Genomic DNA, 23,413 nt, shown 5'->3' on the forward strand with positions numbered 1-23,413 from the left:
GAGATGAAAATAGCAGCATCACTTATTCCTTTAAAACCCAGCAGGAAATGTTTGGCTTGGACCCTCGTAAGTTTTAAATACACACTTCTAGCTTACTTCTGTTCAACCTTCACTACCTAATCTATGTGTTTCCTTTAGAAGTTGGGCTGGTAAAACTACCTTTTCAAAATTAAATTAAATAAGGAGAAGGAAACATACCAAAAATATGTGGCATTTGACAATTGCTATTTTCTTATTTATTGAAATGATATTCTTGTGAACTAATTAGTGTCATAGTCCCTTATTTGTATTTCAGAAGTAATCAATCCAAATACTTCTGTGAAATCTGTGTAGAATTTAGGAAAACGAAGTCATATCTATCTCCTTATTTTCACTTGTGGAATCTCAGACTTTTCCTTAATAATTATATTTTGTATATTTGATTATAGATAGATTTCCATCTATGTGGACAGGATACTACTCTGAGATGTTGCTTTCCCTACATCCTGTCACAGAACCTGCTTTAATTTGTCAGTGTTCCACTGGAGGGCGTGTGGGGGAAACATCGGGAATAGAACTGTGAGAGCTGGTTAAGCAGTCTCTGTAAGGCTGTTGTCTCTGTGTCTGAGGCTGGGGTTTGAAGTCCACAATGCAGGAAGTGACAGAAGGAAGAGGGATATAAAGTGAGAAAGGTTAAGGGTAGACCAGAACACACAAGCAGGTGCTAGACTCCATGAGCTGGACTAACACCTACCGTGTTTCCCCGAAAATAAGACCTAGCCGGAAAATCAGCTCCGGGTCTTATATTAATTTTTGCTCCAAAAGACGCATTAGAGCTGATTGTCAGGCTAGGTCTTATTTTCAGGGAAACACAGCATGTGAATTCTTGTTGCCTCTGACCTTGGTGGTGCGAGTGTCCTGCAGAAGCTGGGTCTTTCATTACAAGGCTGAGCACACCCCTTTTCTAGGAGTCAGAGAGGCTGAAAGAGGATCTAGAGGCAGGTGGAGTAGTTGCAAACCCAGTTGCTACTTCATGCCAATGGTGAGACAGTGGACCAGCAGAAATATGTAAGCAACGAGATAGCTGTGGCTACCTTTCCACCCCCCCAGTTGACCAAGAATTTCCCTTGGTGATTCTGTCTTCACAAAATTTCCTAGGTTTGACCTCTGAGCTCATATTTTCTCTTTGAATACAATAAGATTGAGTTAAGTCATATGGCAGAAGCAATACATTATTAGGATTTCAAAATGGTTTGCCTAGTTGTTTCAGGCTCAAAAATGCTAACTTTTTATTATTGTAGTTAAAATCAAATGCAGAGTTTTCTAGCTGGTATTTCTGAAGTACAGATGCTGCCTATGCTTGGTACGTCCATAAAGGACAATTAGAGACTTGGAGGAAAATATGATGAAACCATTTTTAGTACTTAATTATATTTTAAAGGTAAGCATACAGCAAATGGGCGTTTTTAAATAAAGATTATTAGTGAATGTAGAATTGCTAAACATAACTTTTCTCATTCACTAAAAACATATATCATCAAGTGAATTGAAGCACCATAAATCTGAGTAAATAAACATGTTTAATTATTTGAGTTTGGTAATTTTTCTTCATTTTATTTCTTTTCATTAGTTACAGGCATAATCACTCTTCTTCAGCCTTTGAATCTTGACAATCCAAATAACTCTAAAACCTACCTTTTGGAATTTGAGGCCAGAGATAATGGAAATAACACCAGTACCTATATGTTGACAGTTTTTGTGGAGAATGTGGATGACCCTGTTGTCTGTGACTCAAGGTTTTCAACAGCAGCAGGTACATGACAAGTCAATTTTATTAGTAACATTCATAAAACAATGATAGGCTAAGACAATTTTAAAACAAAACTTGGAATTATAGTTTGAGTGTTTTTTTGTTTGTTTTGTTTTGTTTTGTAAAAGAGAACTATATGAAGAATTGAATAAAATGATGGATATATTCCTCAAAAGAAAAAACTGATTAGAGTTAGTGTAATTTAACATTCAAATAATTATTTGTTTGTGTGGCAGATTGGGTATAGGAGTACTTACAAAAGTATTTTAAGTTTATATGTAACATGAATTAATAGGTAACTGATAAGTTGTCAAACACATGACAATCTAAAGAATAAAGTATAATTTTCACCTACTGTGTTTCCCCGAAAATAAGACCTACCTGGAAAATAAGTCCAGGCATGATTTTTCAGGAAGACATCCCCTGAACATAAGCCCTAGTGCGTCCTTTGGAGCAAACCTTAATATAAGACCTGGTCTTATTTCTGGGGAAACACAGCACTAAATTGACCAAGGTTTTAAAAGAATAGGAGGTAAATAGCAGTGTTGGCTAAAGTAAAGAAATTAACATTTTCATAAATGGGATTTTGAATAACCACCCGAAATACTATTTTGTACATATTTATAAAGGGTATTAAAATGATTATAATCTTTACTTCCATAATTCTGCTCTTAGAGTTCTTATTTACAGAACTATTGGTCATGTAGTCGAGATTATGTGTAAAATTTATATAGCGTGTTTGAAATATCCAAAATATCTAACAAGAGGAAATTATTTAAAATATTGTGCTACCTAGCCATTAAAAATTATCTTTCGACAAATAATAGGTATGAGCTAATAGAAACTGAAGTTTTCTCAATTTTGTTGTGAAAAATAATATGTGACATTAACAAATAATTATAAACACATTCCATTATACTCATATATTGATACATATATAAAACCATTGTTATCTCTGTTTTTGTATGATTACAAGAAATGATTCTTTATTTTCCAACACTGAAATAAACATTCTCTACGGTTAATTTGTTTAATGTTTCTCATTTGTTTAATGTTGTTCAATGTTTCTCAATGTTTCTTTTATAACTAAAACTCTAGCTTTAGTTATAAAATTTCAACTTCTTGAATAAGAATCATTACTCCTAATAGTATGCAGTTATTTCACCTAACAGTCTTCCCAAAAGAGTATTTACTTAAAATAGGTTTACAATTATTGAAATTACAATAGAATAGATAATTAAAGTAATATATGAAGGTACCATTTGGTATAAGTAAAATAGATGTTCCTGAAAAGTTTGGTATAAATTAAAATTTTGTCAATTGCATTTCATTTTTTTATAATTCTACCCAGAAAAGAAAACAGTCCTAATAGATTAATTGGAAGCAGTATATCTATGTGTATAAAATAATGAAGTAGTGCCATTCAAATCACAACCTCATATACTGTTCCTTGACTTTTTAACATTTGAATGCACTTGAAACTTTGCACATGGGAGAATATCAGAAAATACAAGTTGGCTTGATTTGAATTTGGTTGGGTCAACTCAAGCTCATCAATTATATCTGTTCTGCTAGTTATTCTTTCTATTGTTTTCCCTCCATTTATTTCTAACCTAACTTGCTTACTTGTCCGTTATATCAAAATCCTCTCTACTCTTTCTACCTTCTCTATTATGATTCCTTTTCTTCCTCTCATTATTTGTGTTAGGAGAAACTACCCAGCTAACTGGGAGACAATGAGAAGAAAATGAAATTGAAGGCAAGTAGACAAGGCAGACTTTGTTAAAATAGTGTTCCCATCCACCACCCGGATTCCTGTCCATAACTGCTCTCTATCCATTTCTCACCATAACCGTTATCTCTTCTTCATATTTAAGATACATCACTCTTTTAGAAACTCGAAAGTTCTAACACACACACACACACACACACACACACACACACACACACACACACACACAGATTTCTTACTTTGAATCAAAACATACCCTCTGGTACGTGTAGTAAAAAAATCCAGCAGAGATAAGAATTTGTATTAAAAAGACCTATTCACAGAGGCTCAAGTTCAGAAAGGAAAGTCTCCCAGGTAGGCCTTGGCAATGAACCAGCTTATAGGTTTGGTGTTTATGAAAACATTGTCTTTTGGATCACTTTGAGACAATCTAACTGATGTTCTTCGTAATTTCCTTTTGGTCTCCTCCAAATTATAGAAAGTTTTAAGAAGATACACATAGATTCCAAGGAGGTCATTCTGACTTGATTTTTCCACAGACTTGTCTGACTTAGACAGCATTGAGATCAAGATGCCCTTGTTTTCCATCACGTGGGTTTGTGGTCTTTGGGACAGAGGAATAGCAGAAAAACAAAACGAAACAAAAAACCATATTACTTTCTCTCAAAAATAGGGTAACTCTGTGGGTGTCTGTGAGGTTACCCAAAACAGGTGTTGACACCATTTTCAGATGGCAATGTGCCACAAACATATTTAATTCACTTATTGTGCTAAATTATCCAGTTGACTTAATTAAGTAGAACAAACCTGTTTAGAGACTCTACTAAACGGGTTTAGTTTGATGTGTTATGTATAATATTTTACTTAATGGATCAAAACAAGCAAGACCCATTCACACAAAAATTGTTCTATCGCATTCTTAGAAATAGAAAAACTATATGAGGCTTTTGCAGGACTTCCTACTTTGGATCATAATACAGTGTTTCCTGGACATGATATCCAAGATTCAAGTGCACAGAAAGCAGGAACACTTTTTTTTCCCCAGAGTATCATTTATAGAATCACATAACAGATGAAGAAACTAAGAAACTACCTATGGTTTAAAAGTATATGCATTTGTGTTATTTGATTTTGGGGTGAGACAGAATCACAATTGGTAACATTGAAGGGAACATAGGAGTAGTGGATGAAGACAATAAATTAACATTTATTGAGCACTTTTGAGATGTGTTATGTATTATATTTTATTTAATCCTTGAAACTACTCTAAGATTGAAAATGTACTTGATCCCTATTGTACAGAAGAACGTTGATGGATCAGCAACTCAAATGCATTTCTTTCTGACTTCACAACCTGTGCTTTATTTTTTTTGTGTGTGCATTATTGTAAAAAGAGATGCATGGCTTCAATCATTTAACTATAAAGGAATCAAAGTTGAAATTATATCTTAGTGACCATTGACTTTGTTCTGGACACTAAGCAATTACATCCCATTCCACTCAGCCTCAAATTTAAATGTAGAAATATGAAATTGGTGTTGTTCTTTTGTTTCTCCTAACATTGATGTTAATAGGAATAATTGCTTTTGTTCTATTTTTTTTTTCTCAAAAAAGTATCATTAAGAAAACTGCTATAGGGAGAAATACAGCATGACTCGTCGTGGAAGAATGTTTGAATTTAAATTATTGTTCATGGTTTATATAATTGTATAGGTGTTACAGTGTCTGTTCCTGAAAATGTTCCTGCATTTGCTTTTATATATATGATTCTTGCAAGAGATCCAGATCCAGGACAAGAAGTTGAAGTATGTGTTTTATTATAATCTATTTATTCTTTCCAACTTTGATTTTTAAAAAAAGAGTGCTCAAATTTTCAATGAGTAAAAAATTATTTCATCAGGTTTTGAATTACTATTTATATCTTATGGTAGTCATTGAAGTGAAAGGAAAAAAATGGAACCTTTAAATACAGTAACATAGACTAAAAAAGATGTAATTTTAAAATGAAAGAAATAAACCTTTTAAAATGGTCTGAAATTACTTTGAAACACTAGAGCTTATACTTATTTGCATTTATTTGATGACATTTACACAACTGAGAGAATATCCTTTCATGTTTTATTGTCGTTTATTCATCGCAGATCAGGAATATTTTCTTTATTATACACATAATTTGAATAAATGATATGCTATATCTTCATATTATTTGTTTTCAAAAATAATTAATAAACAATAGTGAATTAATAACTAATGTATGACAAGATAGTTACAGATTGAGAGAGGGCAAAGAAGAAATACAAGTTAATTCATCATACCAGATTTTTTTCAGAAATTTTTATGATGCACATATGATTTATATTGTTATATTGTAAGAAAATTTTTGACTTCTTGATTATACAATATATTAGAAATCATATTAATATACAGGAATATTCTGCCCTAAATTTTGTGATTCTTCTCATTAAAGCAAACTAAGGTTTTTATTTTCCATTTGCCAATACTTTAACAACTGGCTCATAAATATTGCTTGGAGAATATGGTTGGTATGAAAGTTTAGGGGGGTAATTGTTGAATAATTTAATCTGCACATAATTTTCTGGTGACCTGATTATAATAAAGCATTGATTAGCATCCCTGTTTCATTTTTTTTTCTTTTTCTTTTTTTCTTTCTTTCAAGGATATAAGACAACATAGGAAAATGTAATTTCTAGTTACCAGGTTCTGAAGCTCCATGTATTTGGGTGTTTGAATGTGTGGGGAGGGTTATAGTCTGGATATGAGGATATGTGTATTTAGGGTGCATAGATAGATATATGTTTGTGTTTAGGCTAGAATATGTGCATGTGTATGGAAGATGGATGTCTATGTAAATATCAATTATAATTATGTGTTCACTTGTATATTCTCCATAACTAAAATTTATATCTGGATTTTACTGTAAAAGTCATTGGGAAAGGAAAACAAAACAAAGACTTGGAAAATGATATATGTTTTTTTAACAAATCCAAAACTATAATAATAATGGCAGAAACAAAGAAAAGATTTTTCCGTAAGAACACTTAATGGATTTTAGTCTAACATAAGCCAACTCTGGTTGTTCACTTATAGACAGATACAAATCAGTTAATATGCCCATCAACATGGCTGTGATGTCTTTTTGGAAATGGCATTGGATATCATGCCTCCCAAGATTTATTATTTTTCTTTGGGCCAGAAACTGTATGTAAATTTAAAAATATATATATAATGTCTTTACTAAATCCTTTTCAAAATCTTTCATATTCATCTTGAAACTGAGCCCAGTTATAAGCATGGGTGATAACAACAGAGAGAAACATGCTGATGCTCACAAAAAGAAAAAAATTTGTCTAAAGCAATATTTTATTGTGTCATATAGAAAATCAACACAGAGACAGATCAAATGGCTCCTTCCAAGTAATTCAGTCCATGTGCCTCCTTTAGATACACTCTTAGTATATGAGAGGGAATGCCTTTTTTATATATTAGCAGCATTAGAAAGTGACCTAATTATAAACTCAATGATAGCTGTTTACCAAAAATATTCTAATAGTTAAGAATAAACATCTTTGGAAAAAATTCAACTAAAAATGTGAAAAATTTCAGATTTATTTTGAAGTCTGGTACTGAAAGAAAGTTTAGCTTCTATTTTATTGGCATTGTTGTGACAAGACTAATTTTGATTTAGTTAGGTCTTGCCAGATAATTGCATCAAAACCATCAGTACAAAATCCATGCTTTTTCAATAATAGATTAACCATTTGTACGTGTGTGTTTTAAAGTTTTTAGTACTAAATTCTTCAGTTAATGCCATGGCCTACTTTGCTTTGGATTCACATAATGGAGTCATTTCTAAAACCCTGGAACCTCCTTTGGACTATGAAACAAATCCTAAGGTGAGAATAAATATAATCTTAACATTAAAATAATAAATATCTGTAGGTAGCCTTCAAGAAGAACACTTATTGAAGTATTAGTTTCAATAAAAATTTTTTGAAACTCAAATTGAAATAAAAATGCCAAATTCATGTAATTGCATTCTCATATTTCCATAGATCAAGCAGAAATCCACTTTAAGAAAATAAATTTAGAAGCTTATTTGATTTATTTGACTTTTTCCATTAGAAATTATTTAAACATTATTTCAGTTTTTGTGTTTGCTCCTTCAAGTTTGTGTAAAAGTTGGAGGAGGGATTGTCTCCATATTCAAAGCACAAAATGGAGGCAATGTCTGGGTAATTAAATGGAATAATATTTTTTACAATTGTTAATTGTCTGGGGATTGCCTGTATCTTTACTTGACTGTAGAGATCAGGCGTATGTCTTGTTTTTCCCCCCCTAGGTGTTCTGGTAAAATTTCAAATTTGCAAAATCTGGGAAGAAGAGACAGGTATAAATGGGGTGGAAAAACATAATAAATCACCTTCCCTATCAAATTATTGAGAAGTGGGTACACTTAAATTTCAAATGTTTTCCAGTTTCTTTAAACATTCTCAAATGTTTCCAGTAGTAGGTTTACCAGGTATTATTATTATTATTATTATTATTATTACTATTTTTAACATCTTGCCTAGAGCAAGCCTTTAAATATTACAAATATTTTGACAAGAGTTTATTTCACTGTGTGAGATTTAGAGAAAAAATAAAAAGCAACAACTGCTACTCCAGGACAAATGGCGAATGGCTTATAATATTACTTTTCACTCTGGTATTATTGGATTATTTTTCATGTTACCAACTTTGATGTTTTCCCTTCACTCCTAAATAGAATGACCTCATTCTTTTTGTTTCTGTACTTGTTCATGTAATGTTTAGGATTAGCTTTATGAAAAAAAGCCCTATTGAAATTTTTATTTTAATGGCATTGAATTTATGAATTCGACTGAAGAGAATTAGCATCTGTATCATCCATAAACCTGGAGGATTTATTCTTGTATTCCGAACTTCATTAAGTCCTTCAATAACATTTTGTATTTTTCTCCATAAAATTTTGCATTTTTCACATTATATGTATGACATTCCTAGACAACTTGAATTTTGCTACTAAATATTCATTTTCCAATTGTTCTTCAGGGTTATAGTGGAAACTATTGATTTTTGCATCTTGATGTTGAAAACAGTAACTTTGCTAACTCCTCATATTGATTCCAATAATTTCTAGATGATCTTTTATTTTCTGTATGCTAACATTCACAAAATACCTGTAAAAAGATAGTCGTTTCTTTTTAATTATTATAATTTTTTATTCAGACTATATGTCTTATTTTTCTGATGATTTCCAGAACAGTGTTTACTAATAAGTGGTAGTAATAGGAAGCATCCTTGTCCGGTCATGAATTTAAAGTTATTCTTTAAATGTTTTAAATGAGAATGGTGTTTGTTGTAGGGTTATGGTAGACCATCCTCATTAAGTAACAAAAGTTTTCTTTATTCCTTGTTTGTTAAGAGTGTTTATCAGGAATTTGATATTGAATTTTATAATTTTTTTTGCTTTATGCTTAGAAATTAGATAGTTTCTTCTTCTTTCAAAAATAAATCTATTAAAGTTCCGAGTTACTTTAATACATTGTCTAGTATTATACCATCCTTGTGTTTCTGGCATGTAACTTACCCCATATAAGGTAGTTTTCAATACAGAGTGCTATATTCAGTTTGCTAGTATTTTAATTTAATTTTGGGATTCTAATCCTGATTGTTTCCTCTCCCCCACCTTTGCTGACTAAAGCTCAAGGTTGTTTGTTCACTCTTTTTTTTTTTTTTTTTAACACCTGAGCTCATTTGTAAAAAAGCTTTATATGTTTACAGATTTGGACAGTGTTGAGCTATTGTACATTCAAAGAGGTTCATCTTTTGACAGCCAGGCGTCCCTAGGGCATCACTGGCCTCAGGACAGTTTCTATGTTAATTTTATGGCTCAGCTATTCTTGAACCAAATTAGTTCCTTCTCTCTTTCTCTTTCTCTGCCCCTATCATTTTATTTTAGCTGTAAACTAAAAGGATTATGCCCAATTATTTTACTCTGTACACAAAATTGATCTAAAAGTAAACTCTCTTTTGATAAAATTTCACCCTCCTTTGGTTTTCATGTCAGTCTTTTTCCTATTAGAACGCGATTTTCTCCATGTTAATGTTACTGTTAATTAAGTTCTTGTCTCTAGTGGATTGCATAGTGCATAGAGTGAGTGCTCGAGAAGTACTTCTTGAATGAAACATGAACTCTATCTATCAATTTCAAGAGACTGGGTGCTTTGTTAAGACTTAAAACACCGAGAAACAATATAGATTCATTTGTTCCAAAACATTTTATTTACTGTCTGCTGTATGCCAAGTACAGTGTGGTCACCTTTGCCCTGTTTTCTATGCATTTATTTTTATCCTACCCTTTTTCTAAAGAAACAAAACACATTATGTTGAGTATGTGTTAGGTACTAGGACGGTACAAATAATAACTTAAATCTTATGAAAAGCCTGTGAAATAGATATCATTATTACCTCCATTTTACAGATGAGAACATTAAGTCCAAATAAGTAATTTACCCAAGATAATCCAGCCGGTAACTGGATGAGTCATGATATCAACACACAAGCCGCCTAACTTTAGTGTGGATTCTTCACCACTATGCTACCTTGCCACTGCTTGTCATCCCGTCTGAGAAGCTCTTACTATCTTCCCTCAACTCTTTTATGCTCTACGCTGTATAGAAACTGTGCTGCTCATTTTAACCATCAGTGTTTGATACTTAATGGATATATTGCAAACGAACGAACAAATGAATAAATGATTAGTTCAGAACAGCTGCACTGTCATAGGGAACCCCATTTTCTTAAGACAGTGTCAAAGAAGGGGAAAATTGACACATTTGAGGACAAACTTTTCACGTTAAGCCACCCTTTCCCTTTGCCTTTTAAGCAGTTTATATATATATATATTTTTTTTTCCCTGAGTAATAATTTACTTCAGAGGTAAGATGTTTTTGGTTAAATGACCTTTTAGTTGAATATTCCTTATAATGTTCAGTTTCTTCTTAGTTAGTAGAAATATTCCTAAAATAGAAGACTCAATAAAGTACAATCTCACAGAATTAAAATTACTTTGAAGTGCTTTTTGTTTATACACATAATGTACTTACTAACTAAAGAATTAAATTTAATAAAATAAAAATTAAAATAATTATTTGACTTCATCAAACTTGCTAGCTATTACCGTATTGACCACATTTCTTATTTATTTGCACATTGGAATATCAACATTTAAAATGAAAGTTGACACCTTTTTTGTGGTTTCTAAAGTATCCATGATTTTTCAGTTTTTTTTTCAAAAGTAAAATAGTGTTTAGTTTTACATATTTTTTTTTCCCTAACCAGTGGAACTTAAGTTACTCTTTTAGTTTGGTATTTCAACAAATTTAAATTGACTATGATGCTTTAAATGTGGCACACCAAAACCAGTGTTTAAAAATATGGTCAAAGTTCCATAACAATTGGTAGATAGCATTAATCACAGAAATCTGGTTGAGAGTACAAAATATATTCCTCTCGGCAAATGACCTGAAGATGTTTTGGAAATGGTTCTACATGTTTATGCTTGCAACTTTTTAAAGTGTTTTTCAATTTTATTTTTAAAGCGTTTTTGTTTGTTTGTTTTTTTAATGTAAACAGAATTTGCATATTTTAAGCACTCAAAAAATATTCTGTCTTCTTGTATTTATTTTAGCATTTCCAGATAGTGGTTACTGTGAGAAACAGAGGGAACCTGTCTCTGGAGTCATGCACTGGCACCATCACCATAAACATCAGAAATGTGAATGATAACAGTCCTGTTCTTAGGTAAGCAATGAGTGATCTAAATATTTCAAAGCTAAGATTTAACCACTGAAACGTTTTTTACAACCAGGTAAATACAGCGTTCTGCTATTAGGTATTTCCATTGCCAATGTTCTTAACAAATTTTCAAAGTGATCTAGGGCAAACCTCTATGTGCTCTATAGTTTTTTACATACAGTGGAAGTGAACCTCAGTTATATTTTGTGCTTGAAACTACAGAAGAGTGACCTCTTTTTGTGATGGGATGAGAATTTTAAACAATTCTATTTTTCTGCTGCTTCTCTTTAATAAGTAAAATGTTGTAGAAAATGCACATTGATACAGTCATATTGCAAAATCAATATTGCTATTTAAAAATTTGGGGCAATGAGTACTTACTGATATAAAAATATTTCCAAATACATATGAAATAAAAATATGATTGTAACAATGTTTGTAGTATTTCGTTGTCTAGATTAAAGTATAATTTACTAGTCGGTAGAAGGGCTACAAAAGGGTATAGATAGGAGGAAACTTTTATCTTCACTTTATAATACAAAAACATTCTCGACTATATGTAGCCATTTGTAAAGAAAAATTTCTTTTAAAGGCCAAGGGCTTGAAACTGTTACAAAATATGTATCACGTAAAATTTAGAATACTTGTTGTGTGACATAGATGAAAAGAGACATTTGTTTATACTAAGTGATAAAAAATCCCTTTTGTCCTACAGATACATACCAGATGCACCTATTAATATTTATGAAAATCTGCCTGTTGGAACAAAGCTCGTCAAGTTGACAGCAACTGATAGAGACATAGGGGATTCGGTACATTATGAATTTATAGGTACACACAAAGAATTTTCAATAAATGAAGGTAAAATAATTTTTTTATTGTTAATCATTTCATAAAATATAATAAAGTATGTTGTTCACTAGTTAAAAATAAGCCTGATTATCATTATACTAGGATAAAAGCAGCTTTAAAATATTTAGCATATTTTATATGAGGTAAAAGTGATCATTCCTTCCTTCTCAGAAGTATGGAAACAGTCTGTACAATTTGTCTGTTCCAGGGGACGCCCAAACAATTCAGACCCACAGCAGGGTTCCCTGGGATGTTATTGTATGGTTTTTCTTTAAAAAGTGGATTTTCCCATGGAAACTAGTCACAAAAATTGAATATTTATTCTATATCATACGTTCTCATAAGCAGTTTGCATACATAATAACTTCTTTGGGATTTTACTATCCTAATTCTCTTAACATATGATGCCTGGAGAGGACTTCTAATTTACACAATCTTATGCAGCGAATTTGCATGACAGTACCTGTGCTTGAATTCAGTGTGCTTGATTATAATACCTGTAACTCTGACTACATTCTGTATGACCAAAAGTTAGGAGCCCACGCCTTGACGACCTAGACATAAAGGAATGGGAGGGGAAAAAGAAACCTTTCTCCTCTTTTTAAGAGGTGATGTACATATGCACACATGAAAAGAGCAGGATTAAACACACACTGTCTATCATGTGAAGAGAAAGAGCCCCACTCAGGAAGTAGAATCTGAGAGAGGTGAGGAAGGTGACCTGCGGAGGGAAGAACCTATGGCAAGTCAGAGCTTAAGCAAAGAGAGAAGGGTGCCCAGGACAGTAGTGAGAAGGGAGTAACAGCAGAAATAGATTAGCTACATATAGGGGGATTCATAAAACAACTATTTTAAAAATAAATGAATGCTAGTTTCTCCTGTCAGACATGCAAGGTACAAATACAGAAAATGAAAAAATTGGAATGAACAATATGAGCATGAATTAAAATTGAAGGTATTAGCATAAACTTAAGTTTTTGATTATATGTATGTGTGCAGGAGGATGTGTCTGTGAAACACAAAATTAGTTTCTGTAGTTATATCTACTGGCTGGAGGATATCTGGAGGATGACACCAGAATAGCAATGAGCAAAACGAGTGCCCAGACACTGACTTCTAAACACCATTTGCCCTGTAAGAGCTCCTTAAAGAAATGGCTCTTTTTGAGGTAACAGGAGTTAAAAATACAATATGAGCTTGACATATCTTGTGACAGAAAGCAGGAAGATGTTCAAAGAGTGATGAGGGTATGTTAAGAAGACATAGAAATCAGCTTGAATTGGCTGCCTCTAGCCAATCCAAGGGCAGTTTGAAAATCAAAATGAATATCAATCGTTGCAGATTATAATCCAGGATATAAAATAGTACACCATGAGTCCACAGAGATAGAAACACATACATAAATTATTAGTTTGATGGGAAACATGATGTTTACATATTTTCATAATACCTTATCACAAAATACTAATTAATTACAAAGAATAAAATTTCAACTGTAAAGTGGAAAATACTGGAAGACGTTATCTTAATCAAGGAATTAAAGTGGACATCACCAGTATCCAGACAGATTGATAGCATGCAAAAGAACATAGTATAACTTCTGTGATATGTAATCCCAAACTACATAAATCAAATCCTATTGTGAACAAATATTAGGCACATCTGATTGGAGGAGAATTGTCCAAATCAGCTTTTCAGCTTTTCATCTTCAAAATGGTCATAAAACTTAAGGGGAGGTTGAAGGACTTTCCAGTATATGGAGACTAAGGAAACCTGACAATGTGTGATTCTGAACTGGATCATTTTGCTATAAAAATATTATTGAAACTATTTGTGAACATTGAAAGGAGGTCTCAATATTAGATATATCGATGTTAACTTCTGGGTTGTGTTGTTTTTTTGTGGTAATATTGGAAAATACTCTCACAAGATATTAAAGTTATTTGGAGATGACAAACATCAGGTCAGGAATCTCTTCTCAACTGGTTCAGGAAAATAATTTTTCCACATGTTTGCAATTATTTAAAACATTTAATACCTATAAATACTGATAAATAGAAATGAATAAAGAACAAAAATACGATAGATATAGAATGTAGGCAGAGAGGAGGCAATACTTTAAATTATATATTTAAAAATCCTGAATAAGCAAACAAAAGCAATGGGACATAACAAATACTAAAAAGCATCTCTGAAGAAAATGTTCTTAATATAAAAAAAGATTTGAGGCTACATATTAAAAAAGGCAAACTAGGATTCTGGAAAACCAATATATGGCTGATGCCTGGAGACATATTCTAGTAAACTATTATATATTAACAACAACAAAAAGTGAGCCGCTTGGCAAAAAAATTAGCTCATTTATATAAGAGTGGTAATCAAATTTTAAACAGACTTTTTTATAACACTTTTTCCACAAGATAATGGAGTAACATATTTAGGAAACTCAAGGACATAAAATGTGACTTAAATTTATACACAGGGAAATTAACTCTTGGATAAAGAAAACAGGTGAATTTTTAGGAACATGAAAGCACTCAGGATATACTGTTCCTGAGTTCTTCGTAAGGAATTTACTAGGGAATGCACTACAGACGACCAAAGTGAATGGAGAGGTATCAGTATAAAAAATAATGGTGAGAATTAAATATAAATTTACAACTAAAACTAATGTTTTTAAAGGACAGAGTGTATTACACATGAAGGCTACGTGCTCTGCAAATATAGATAAGTTATTTTAAAAGTAACTCAATTAAAATATTACCAGTTTTTAATTTTATCGACTTTTATCATTGTTTTTGTTTGTTTTTTTTTTTTTGCATATAACTCAAAGAAAGTATTTATAGTCGTAAAAAAAAAAATTGGAACAAAAGAGCAGTGAGGAGAAGCTAATCCCCGTAGGTATTAAAACACATTACAATGCCTCTGAATGGCAAATGGTGTGATACCAACAAATGATTGTACAGATAGATCTATCAAACAGAATATAAAATCTTGATAAAAGTTCCAAATAATCATGCAAATGTAGTATTCAGTGAAGGTACAGAAAAGATTGACATTTTAATAAATGATGTAATAACTGGATAGTATTAGGAAAAATAAAACAGTTTTTATACTGTACAGCAGAAAAAATCAAATAAATAAGATAATTTTTTAAAAATGCAACCATACACATAGAAGAAAATATGAATGAATTTCTTAATAAACCTAGGAGTAGGGAAAACTTCTATAACTATAACTCACAATTCAGAACCACATGTTTATGAATTGATGAATGTGATGTAATCATTATTATCATCATCATCACCATCACAACAACAATTTTGTGGCAGATAAACAAAGTCACCCGAAGCAAGGTAAAAATACAAATGAGAAGTTGGAAAAATATCTGCATATTAGAAGAAATAAAGGCAACAATCACATATGAAAATAGACTGTAGATAAGAATCAACAATTTAGAGGAGTTGCAAATGACTCTTAACCATAAGAAAAGATGCTCAATCTTGCTCATAATAAAATTGAAAATGAAAATAATGCTATATGATGAAATGTTTTAAACAATCACAAACATGTGGGAACATTTTTTATTCCTGAACCATTTGAGAATAAGTTCCTGACCTAATGTCCATCATCCCCAAACACTTTAATGTACATTAAGCTGCCTAGATCAGAAAATATTTCATAGGAGGGTCATGGTGAATGGGAGTGACAGATGCACACTGAAGCCAAGCTGAGTGTTGAAAAGGGAGCACGGGAAATCAAGGCAGAGAAGATTGGGCTGGCTATGGGGGAGAAGGGAGAGGAAGGTGTGCTGGCAAATGAAATGTAAGTGGAAAGGCTGCTTCTAACCTATGATATTAGCCAAAATTCATATTTGACAATATCTTCTGTTGGTGAAGCTGTAGGAAAACAGATCTCATAGACTGCCGGTGAGAATGAAAAATACTATGACCCTCACTGAGAAAGATCTGGCAGAATATAGAAAAATTGCATATACACTTACATTTTAACTCTAATCCCATCTTACGAAATACCTCAACTACACTGGCAAAAATATAAAAAGATATATGCACATGATATTCATTGTAACATTATTTAATAGCAAGATTAAAAATATCCATATACCTAGGCAATGGAATAATATGTACCTAGAAAAATAAATAAGGTACCTCTCCATATTGTTATGTAATGATCTCCAAAATATATTGGGGAGAAATGTGGAGAAAAGTGTGCATAGTGTGACACCATTTAATTGATTAAGGAAGGAACACAAAAGTTTCTAACAAATTTTTTTAAAATTTTGGAGAACCTCATAGATTAAGGAGAGTTAAGTGGTATTAACCAATTACAAAGAATGGACTTAGACGATGATTTGAACAGCAACAAAACTTCATAAAACAATTCAAGAAATTTGATCATTACTGGATATACAACTATGCTAGGGCATTAATGTGATGTTTTTAGTTATGTAATTATATCGTTGTTATATTTTAAAAGAAGAGTGTTTTACCTATAAGAATAGATAAGAAAAGGCTCCCACCTCGGCCCCCAGGATGGTCCAGGGGCCCAGAGGTCCGGGCACCGCCTGAATGGTGGCTCCATGGGACCTGTGGACCTGACCAGGCCACAGCCCAGACCCGGAGAGGACCGCGTCATGAGGCATCTGCCTTGCTTCGGTCGTAGTCGGGTGATATAGCGCTTTGGCCAGGCCTCCAAGGAGCTAGGCATCCCAACAGCTAACTTTGCTGAACAAGTAGTAGATAATCTTCCAGCTGATGTAGCCCCTGACATTTATTATGGTTGGGCCAGTGCTGGAAGTGGAGATGTCCATAAGTTGGTGGTGAGCATAGGATGGAACCCATACTACAAGAATACAAAGAAGTCCATGGAGACTCACATCATGCATACCTTCAAAGAGGATGTCCATGGGGAAATCTTCAACCTGTCCATCGTTGGCTACCTCAGATCAGAAAAGAACTTTGATTCTTTAGAGTCACTTATTTCAGCAATTCAAGGTGATATTGAGGAAGCTCAGAAACCACTAGATTTGCCAGAACATTTGAAACTTGAAGACAATTTCTTCCAGGTTTCTAAGAGTAATATAATAAATGGCCACTGATGAAAAATCACCTTATTTATTCATTCACTGTTTTCTAGTATTTTACTGCTCATAACTATGCAGTTTCATCTTGCTTATATTTTAAAAATCAAACATTTTCCTACAGCTGTGAATTAGTTTAAACAGTACAATGTAGTTACCTTATTATACTTCAACTGTTCAATTAAACCCATCATGGTACACTAGTAAAAAGGTTCATTTTAAAAATCAAGATTCTTTTTATGTAATATATTGATTAAAATTTACCACTAGAAAGGTCTTACGTATCTTGTAATGGAAATGAAATGTATGTAGCTGCGGGTAAAAAAGCAAGTCACTAGTTTGAGATGAAAACAATCCTCATGGTAAAGTACTAGTAAGTATGTACTTGTCCAGTATGTGCTGATAAACAGAGAAAGCTTACAAAAGTAAATGCATTAAATAGAGGTTTGATAGTTTATATAATCTAAGGGGGGAAATTCATGCTTTGTATTTTTGATATTTTGTGTATTAATATATCACAAACATGAAAACTTGTTAAATTTTCATTAGTCATTTCCTTTATGAGATCAAATCATATTGTGTTCATTTTTGTTATAAGCTGCCTTAGTTCTAATTGGTTTAGACTCTATAAGCCCTTTTTTTTTTTGGTCTGTCTTTTAAAACATTAAAATTAGTATTTTTCGGATAAAAAAGAATAGGTAAGAAAATAATTACAAATAAAATATGTTGTTTGGGATTTTCTTTAAAACAATTCAGGAAGGGGATCACGTATGTGATGCTATAGATGAAACAAAATTAGCCATGTATTGTAATAATTGAAATTAGTGATGTGCACATGGCAGTTTATTGTATTATTCTCTTGGATTTGTATGTGTAAATGTTGTAGATAAAATTGTTTTATTCAGGAAAGTATATGCCCCATCCTAAGAAGCGTATATAGTTGGTTTTCAACTGCAAGAAACTATACCTTTAAAATAATATAATTTTAAAAGTGGATGGAATGGTAAAGATATTAAGAATTTCTCTCATTGCTGTCACTCCATTTTTGTTGCCCATCCCAGATACACATATTCAGTCAGCCAGAATATATGTTTATGAATTCTACCTGCTAAATAGAAACTAAAATCCTCTCCTTCCATCACTTTTGGAATTAAATCTCTCACCCAGTCTTTAGTATTGCAATTTACTGTTCTCAAAATGCTCTGCTCTTGCCTGTATTCTTTCCCTTCCATTGCTGTTCTATCTGCCTGGAGTGTCCATTTCATTTCTTCCTCTTCTTTGGCTTCTCTTTGCCATACTCCCTCCTTGCAACTTCCACTCCACCCCAATCTTCTCTGCCTTGGTTTTGTATGCTCATTTTTCAACACTGAACCCAGGATTTACGGTGCATCCCTCACTCCCACCCCCCATGACCCTCCTATGAAATATTTTCTGATCTATGCCACTTAGGAGGTTTCTTTCTTCCCTGTCACTAACCATTCCCTACAGATCCTCAGTGATGGCTAGATTATGAGCTTCATCAGGCCAGCCACTGTGATGTGTGCTGTATAATTTATCCCTAGCACTATTTTATCCATGTAATTATTTGAATTCATAATGTATTCATCTTGTGAATGTTGAGCCAATTTGCATTTGTCTACCTTTTAGATTCAGGAGAAGTCACAATCGCCTATCCTTTGGATTATGAAGATGCAGCCACCCCCCATTCTTGGGTTCTGAATTTTAGAGCTTATGACAATGGACGAGTGCATTCCACAACTGGAACCCTAACAGTGATTCTACAAGATATTAATGACAATCCACCTCACTGCACCCAGGATATTTACATGTAAGTTTCATAGCCAATGTGTCCTTCGATTTTGGCATAGAGAGAAAAAGAGAAAAATAAATGGGCAACCAACCTACCATTTCTGGAATGAAGAGTAAGCCCCTGCTATATTCCTTCCTTAACTATATTTTAAAGAATTTGCAGCTTTTTCTTTTTTTTCTCCCTGATGCAATTGGATGTGCTTTATTTTGTCTCAAAAAATTACAAAAATGAAAGTTAGAAAGGACCCCAAAGGATGATTTTTGTCTAAGCCCTTGCTTTCAGGGGCCTGACAGCTATCACATTATTAAAAGTTATATATTTGTAAATATAGCAAAATTATTCATTAAATTTTTTTATTGATATTAAAGACAGCTTTAAAGCCCATGCAAAATCACATTCCCTGGTGTGGCTTTTTAATTACATAGAGATTTAGAAATGCAGATTGTTATTAGTATTATATAAATGGGGTATCAAATCTGTAAGATTTCATTTACTTAAAAAGTTTGTATAGCTAATTAGTAGTGAACTAGATCCTAAAACCTAAATTCCCTGATCTTTAGTACATTTTTCTCTATAGACTACTCGAATGCTCAGAGAATTCTTAACCTAGCCTGGGAGTATTCTGATAACAAACTCTTCTTTGGTATTCTAGTTATATCTCATTCCAACAGTGTATGTAACACTCCATTCCTGAAGAAAACCATAGAAATGCATGCTTTATATCATCGGGCAACAGAATAATCTAAATGGAGCTAAAATCAACTACATGGAGTAGAACTTTGATAGTCCCGCAAGTTGAGCAATGACAGCTCCAGCTTAATCAGAATTTTCACTTGCACAGCAAATGTTTTATACAATGCCATAAAAGTGTTTTTGGTAGTCTGCTCTTGAATAACTTAACTCCCTCTTGAAACAATATTTTATGACTATTATTGCAAGCATATATTCGATCACTTTGTGGTTACAAAACATAGTCCAAAATCCACATATAGAAACACTGCCATTGCTCTGTTGCACTTCAAAAATTGACTTTTAGTTTGCAATCTTTTTGCCAGAGATAATGTTTACTAAAAAAAACCAAGAGGTAGAAATAATAAACATTAATTCTCTAGCCACTCCAGTTGTAGTTGGCTCTCCCTTTCTATTTCACCTAGTAGTCTACAGATTCTTATTGGAGGAATATTAGAAGTTCGGTTTCTAGAACGTTCTTTTTGTTAAAAAATTAGACAATTCACATTTTATTCCACTATTTTTTCAATCTTATGGTATTTTAAGTAATTAAAATGGGAAATATTTAAAATAAAAGAATAATACAATCATAACTGTCTTTATTGGTCAGGAAACTTAACACTAATTGCTATAACAAAAAATAAAATTAAAAAAATATCAGTGGCTAAACCCAATAAGCATTTCTCTGTCTCTTATGCAAAGACAATGAAGGTTGGTTGGCTCTACTGAGTGGCACTCCTGTGACTGAGGGGACCCAGTTTATTGGATCCTCTCGTTTTGCAATATTGCTGCCTTGTGCTTTCAACCACATGTAGAGATCAGAGAGAGCAAGCATATATAGTAGGTGCCCCAAATATTTAATTTCCTTGCCTAGACTGATTCGTATCTTTGCACTTACATTTCATTTGCCACCACTCACTTTTCTTCCCCTCCCCTCATTAGCCAGCTGTGAAATTTGTAGGGAAACTGGGATATAGAGAGAGTGCCCCCCAAAAATGTATACACATTTTAAAAAAGTAAAAAAAAAACTGTATTAACTGTAATACTCAATATACACTGATGACAAAAGAAGAATACAAGTCACATTTGACTTCTACAATTATAAGAGGTGCTCAAAGTGGTTACCTTCTGTGTCCAGACCCTTCTGATTATGGTAAACTACTGCTTGAGCATAGATAACATCTCTTTAAATGTGTAAACATTTTTTTGGGCACCCCTGGTATAGAGAGGCAAATGAATATTGGTTAAAATTAACAGTCGCCGCTATTAAGTAGATTTAATACACAATTAGTAGTAGGACAACTGTAACTTGAGCTATGCATGGAGATCAATCCATTAATTCAAGTCTAATATTAATTTAAGAAACTTCCTAACAATAAGACAATTTTCAAGAAAATCATACTATACAGGAAGGCAAGATGTCAAGGATTCATTCTTTTTTCTAGCCTGTATCTTTTAAATTGTCATTTAACCTCTCTAGTTTTCACTTTATTTATAAAATGGGGTAAATAATAACTTATGTGCATAAAAGCAAAAGTATAGAGTAAGTAATGTCAGATTACTTTCAGCTCTGAGATTTACAGATAAAAATTGTTATTTGAGGTACAAACTGCCATTTTTCCTATCATAATATATGTGTTTCTTATTACATTTGCTGCTTATTAATCCAATACAACCATAGCTCATTTTCCTTAGGCCTTAGGAAGAATGCCAAACAATTTCTTATCTTTCAAAAATTTTCACCCACACTTTAATTTTATCATGGCAGAAGTGGCTATTTAAAATCTGAGCACATTTTATTATTATTATTATTATTATTATTATTATTATTATTATTTTGGCTTAAAAATATGTTTTTCTTCATAGTACAATTTTTTTATTAGTTTCAGGTGTACAAAACAATGTAATAGACATTTCACACCTCACCAAGTGACAACTTTCCTCCTCCAATCGATTACCCCTCTGACATCGTCTATAGCTGTCACAATTCCATTGACACTGTTGCCTATGCTGTACTCCACATCCCATGACTATGACTAATTGATTCAGATTTTAAAACATAATTTAAAATTTTTATCATCTGCATAAATCTAGATTAACACGCTATACCACCTTTTTCTCATATTTTACTCTTAACAGAATTGAACTTCGTGAAAACATCCCAGTTGGAACTCTTTTAGTCCCTCTAACTTGTACAGATAAAGATGGAACTGTTCCCAATAACTATATCACTTATCATTTGATTAAGGATGGTTTTGCCAATGAAACCTTCACCCTCACGAACAATGAACTGAAAGTAAGTATTTTAAAGTTGCTGTCTGACTGTGGCCCTGTGATTAAATTCAGATTAAAACAAAATTTTTATTATAATAAAATCCTTAATGAACTACAGTAGTTCAAATAGCTTGTGGCAGAATGTGTTCTTGTATTTTTAACTGAACCTTAAAATGCCAATACAATATCTTAATTTGGGATAAATGCTGGAATGCAATTTTGGTCTCGGGAACTGAACTAGGAAGGTTATAAATTTCTTAGAACAAATGGTTCCGTGATAAAGTCCTGGCTATTCCTTTGGAATGTGTTGAAATTACTATAATTGCCATTAATAAGTATATTAAATAACTATTGAGCATTATTTAAAATATAATAAACATGCATACTTTATTACTGCATCTTGGAATATACAATAGCTTAAATATCTTACCAATTCAAGAAATATAAATTTATTTTTAGTAATTTTTGAGATCAAGTCATGCTATATGTTGCTATATTCACATATTCTTAAATAGAGTAGGAAAGGTTGGGTTAGCGTTGTGTTCAAACAGGATCTATGGCTACTGTCTGGATATTATTATGATAAAAAATTGTTCATCTAATTGATTGGCTAAGACAACAGACATGGATAAGTAAGATACACGAGTACATATGTAATAAGCAGTTTTTTAGCCTTGATTTGACACAATCCCTTGCAAGTGGACTCCTACCCAAGACCCAAGTTGAATTTCATAGAAACCCCTAACACCCTGACCATTCACTGCCTCACATTCTGTTATATGATAGAGGCACGCAGGATCACTTTCACAACCTTGAAACGCTATACCCTTTCAACTCTGGCTTTTAGTCATACTGTTCACTGTTCCACTGCCTAGAAAAATGCACCCTAAGCTATTTTGTGCACCCGTTACCTGCACATTTTGCCCAGCCTTCATAACTTTGTTTACACATTACTTCTCTTAGGAAGCCATCCTGATATTTCTTCTCCCTCCTATCTGGGTCAGGTGCTTCTCGTTGTGTTTTCACAGCTTTGTATCTCTTCCACCATGGCATCTATCATATTTTTGTCTCCCCAGTTACAGGGAAAGAAAAAATCCGTTATTAAACTAGTGCTTGGCATATATTCAGTAGTTGTTAGATTTATGTTAATCAATGGGTAAGCTAATGAGAATAATGAACAGAATTAAACTGAAATAGTTTTATAAGACAACTGACAGGATTTAGCTAACAATTTACTCCCAAATGAATCAATACCCCATTTTCACAATTCTTTGCAACTAAAATTTA

At 32.6% G+C, this 23,413-nt stretch overlaps 1 pseudogene; it reads left to right on the top strand.

Annotated features, from left to right (window-relative positions):
* Window positions 1–16,842: 16,842 nt before the first annotated feature.
* LOC117012533 (riboflavin kinase-like) lies at window positions 16,843–17,331 on the top strand (annotated as a pseudogene).
* Window positions 17,332–23,413: the final 6,082 nt, after the last annotated feature.

The sequence above is a fragment of the Rhinolophus ferrumequinum genome, chromosome 20, assembly GCF_004115265.2.
Source record: "Rhinolophus ferrumequinum isolate MPI-CBG mRhiFer1 chromosome 20, mRhiFer1_v1.p, whole genome shotgun sequence".
Taxonomy (NCBI): domain Eukaryota; kingdom Metazoa; phylum Chordata; class Mammalia; order Chiroptera; family Rhinolophidae; genus Rhinolophus; species Rhinolophus ferrumequinum.